Below are 4443 nucleotides of genomic sequence, written 5' to 3' on the forward strand. Positions count from 1 at the left end.
CAGGCAAGAATAACTGGAGTGGGTTGCCATGCCCTTCTCCAGGGGATCTTCCTGACCCAGGGATTGAACCCTTGTATCTTATGCCTCTTGCATTGGCTGCTAGGTTCTTTACCACTAGTGCCACCAGGGAAGCCCCTCTGCCTGAGGGAGTAAACTCAAGTGGCTTTGTTCAGTTTACAGAGGGACAATCTGACCCTTCCTATCTGTGAAAGGATGTAGAAAAGAAGAAATTAACATACATCCCTTCCTGTTTTGCAAGATAAATGGCCTTTTTTTACTTTAATTCCTCAACACCTCTCCCTTTCTGTTGTATTAAAAAAAACAGATCCTGATAAGAAATTGGTAGTAATAACTGACACCCAAACGACTTTGGATCTAGATCCTGATAAGATGGTTTTTTGGCGACACTAATCTACCATCTTTTCAGTCTACAGGCTTTCCAAATAAGGTCATTATTCCTTGCCTCATTGCCTCATTTCCCAATTCATTGGCCTGTTGTGCAGCAAGCAGAGTCTGGACTAGGTAACACTCGAACAAATTGCAGCAAACATGATGCCTTGAGACAACATACATTTATTCTCTGGCAGTTCTAGAAGACAGATGTCCAAACAGCTCACTGGAATAAAATCAAAGTATAAACATGGCCATAATAATTTTGGAGGCTCAAGGGGAGAACCCATTTCTTGCTTCTTCCAGCTTCTAGAGGTTACTGGAATTCCTTGACTTGTGGCTGCATCACTCCAGCATCTTCTCCCTGCTTAGTCTGCACGTCTCCTTCTCTGCTGTGTGTGTCAAATCTTCCTCTATCTCACTCTTATAAAGATAATAATAAATGGGATTGCATTTAAGGCCCACCATAATAATCTAGGATAATCTTCCCACCACAAGATCCTTAATTTAATCACATCTGCAAAGATGTTTTTGTAACTTTTACAGGTTCTAGGGATTAGTATCTGAATATCTTTTAGAGGGCTTTTTTTTTTTTCCAGCCATAATCTCAAATTGGAAATAATCCAAATTTTTATGAACTGATGAGTGCATTTTGGTGTATCCATATGATAGAATACTATTCACTTTTTAAAAAAGAAACAAACTCCTGATATTTACATGTGTGAATCTCAAAAACATGTTGAGAAAATGAAATCAAATATAAAGCACAAATTTTATCTGATTCCATCTCTGAAAAATTCTAGGAGAAGCACAGTTACAGTGATAGAAATCAAATCAGTGGTTGCATGGGGCACAGGTTGGAAGAGGATATTGATTGTAAAGGGGCCACAGGGAACTTTTTTGCATGATGGAAATGCTCTATATTTTTGGTGGCGGTTACAAGAATGCATTTATTTGTTAAAATCCATTAAACAGAACACTTAAAATGGGTGAGTTTAAAAGTGTAAATTGTACTTAAAGCTAATATTTAAAAAGAAAGACTAAAGGGCCAAGAAATTTGAAAATCTAGATGAATTGGTTGAGTTTTAAGGAAAATATAACTAAAATAGAGTCAAGAAGAAAAATAAAGTTTGAACAGAGCAATCAACATGGAATAAATCAAGAAGTTTGTGAAGAACTTTGGTCCGTTTCCCAATATCCTCGAAACTGCGTCATAGGAACAGGGAGTAAATCTGCTTGTTTGTGATTTATTTCACACCTGAGAGAATTCCTATGCGATTAAATTGCTCTAGTGAATAAATAAAGAAGGAAAAGCTTACCATTTTTAAAATAAAATTTATTTAACCTTAATACAATACCTGTAAAACTTCACAAAGCAGAAAGCTACTGAATTATATGTACTTGAATAAAACATTAGCAAATTAAGTACATTCCTGTGTAAGAAGAATAACACCACTAAATTAGAGTTCATTCCAGACATGCAGCATAAGTTTGAGGAACTAAGAAAAATAGGTAGAGATTAACTTTGGACTTTTGCTTCCAACCTCACCCTCTCCAAAGGTGCAAGACAGATGGTCTCTATTGGGTGGGTGGGAAGTGGGGAGCTGTTTCTAGGGTACAACAGGTGAATGAAGCCCAGCCCCAAAGAGCTGTTTTGTGGTGTGGGTAGTGATTGAGATAGATTTCTCCTTAGTGCATTTCTTCTTCACCCAGATGTCTTTTATCCTCTCAGCTCACTGGGACTCACATAGATAGGGATCTGGCTTTGTACTGACTCAGAGACCACAACATCCTCAGCAGTACATAAGCTGAGGTCCAAATATTACAGTTTAGAATCACAGTCATTCCAAACAAAAAATAACATATAATTGGAGTACAGGTTCCTTCAGAAGGAGAAGTATTAGAACAGACAGACAAATAATTTAGAATTAGACTAAAAGTGATAAGGGAAGATATTAGCAGTATCTAACATCTTAGGATAAAAATAAGAATAAACTAAATATATAAGAAACTAAATATACTAAACTAAATAAACTAAATATATAAGAATATAAGAATAAACTAAAAGTGATAAGGGAAGATATTAGCAATATCTAACATCTTAGGATAAGAATAGGAAGATAAAGACCAAGCAGAAATACTAGTATGAAAAATGTGGCAGTTGAAATAAATGATAGAGCAGCTTAGATAAATAGCAGACAGGATCTATGTGGAGGGGATACATTAATGATGTAGAAGGCTAAACTGAGCTCATCCTCCCTTAAGGAAGAGGGAAATGACAAACAAAAATTATGAAATGAAAAGCCAAGACGTATGGAAAAATAAAGTTGAAGTGCTAACATTCAGCAAATAGAAGTACCAGAAAGAAAGAAAAAATGGAGAGGAAGACATATTTGAAGAAATAATAATGATACAATTTCCAAAGTAGAGGGAAAAGAAGAGGAGGATAAGAAGAAGGAAGAGAAAGAGGAAGGGGAAGGGGAAGGGGAGCAGACGAGAAGGTGGAAAAGAAAGTCTTTGGATTGAAAGAAACTGCAGAGAATAGATAGGCAAGATGGGATGAAAGTGAGAGTGAGAGTCATTCAGTCTTGTCCGACGCTTCGCAATCCCATGGACTAGACAATCCATGGAGTGAATGTGATTTTAAGAATAGCAAAGTTGACCAGAAAATTCTAAAATTTTCCAGAGAGAAAGAATAGTTCACACACAAAAAAACAAGAGTTAGATTGATCTTGAGAGATTTTTCAATTAAGCACTGGGTACAGGAAATCAGAAGATTATCATTTAAAAAATATTAGAAGGAAAGAACTTAGACTCTAGAATTTTATATTTAGCTAAGACACATATGAGGGCATGATAAAAATATTCTTAGTCCCAGAAAGCTTCAGAAGATTTGTCACAAAAAGATCCACACTGAAAGCTGTTTTGGATGAAGCATATAAAGAGGAAATACAAACCCAGATTTGGCTACCATATTGAACAGCACAAGTATAGCTTCTTGCTTTTCAAAGTGTCGTGTTTTGAACCAGCATCAGCATCACCAGGGAGCTTGTTAGAAAAACTCACATCCCACATCAAAACATGCAGAATCATAACGTACCTTTTAACAAGAATTATAGATGCTCTGAGACTTTAAGAAGCACAAGTCTAGATATATCATTATGATTGGAGTTAGGTTGGAGGGAAAACTAAGGGAATATAAAAATGTGCTAAAATGCTTGTCAAATTAGAGGGCAAAGGATTGAAAAGAAACATTGTCAGACGACTGAAAAATTAAGATGGTAGAAACTAATCCAAATATATAAAAATAAATGTGAGTGGACTTAACTCACAAGTAAAAAGCAAATGTTGATAGATGGAATTTAAAAATTCAGATGTTATGTTATTTACAACACAAACTTAAAAAGCTAAATGCAAGCCCAAGTTAATAATAAAAGGGAGAAAAAATGATATATCAGCAAATATTAACCTAAATACAATAGTTATAGCTATATTGGTATCCAAATATCTATATCTATCTATATTATATACATACATATAAAATATAGATATATTCATATACAAAGAAATAAAATTGACTTTAAGGCAAAGGGCATGATTAGGGATGGATAGAGCACTACCTAATGTAATGATAAAGTGTTCTTTTTTGCCAAAGAGATATAGCAATTTTAATGATGCGTCTAACAAAATAACCTCAAATAGCTATAGAAAGCAAAAACCAATAAATAAAGAGCTCATAAATCTACCACCATACTGAGAGATCTCAACTTTCTCAATTATATCAACAAAGATATAAAAATATGAATAACACAAAAGATTATCTAATGGGCATTTATGACGTTCTGAATAAAAAATTGGAAAGTACACATTTTTCTCAAGCACACCAGAAATACTTACAGTTTCAAATAACAGATAAAACTCAGAACATGATCTCTAACCACAGGATATGTAATTCTGGAGTAACCAAAAGATAAACAAGAAACCTTACATATTTGAAAACTTAAAAAATACACTGCTAATTAATTCATAGATCAAGAGAAAGTCATAATAGAA

The 4443-nt window shown here is 34.5% G+C and overlaps 1 long non-coding RNA gene across 1 annotated transcript; it reads right to left on the reverse strand.

The window, feature by feature from the left end:
- Positions 1–553: 553 nt before the first annotated feature.
- On the reverse strand, positions 554–3492 carry LOC129622358 (uncharacterized). The gene is made up of 2 exons (XR_008699923.1): positions 3362–3492; positions 554–813 (listed from the first exon to the last, which is right to left on the reverse strand). It is a non-coding gene; the product is annotated as an uncharacterized LOC129622358 (long non-coding RNA).
- Between the last annotated feature and the right edge of the window lie 951 nt (positions 3493–4443).

The sequence above is a fragment of the Bubalus kerabau genome, chromosome 11 (assembly GCF_029407905.1).
Source record: "Bubalus kerabau isolate K-KA32 ecotype Philippines breed swamp buffalo chromosome 11, PCC_UOA_SB_1v2, whole genome shotgun sequence".
NCBI lineage: Eukaryota > Metazoa > Chordata > Mammalia > Artiodactyla > Bovidae > Bubalus > Bubalus kerabau.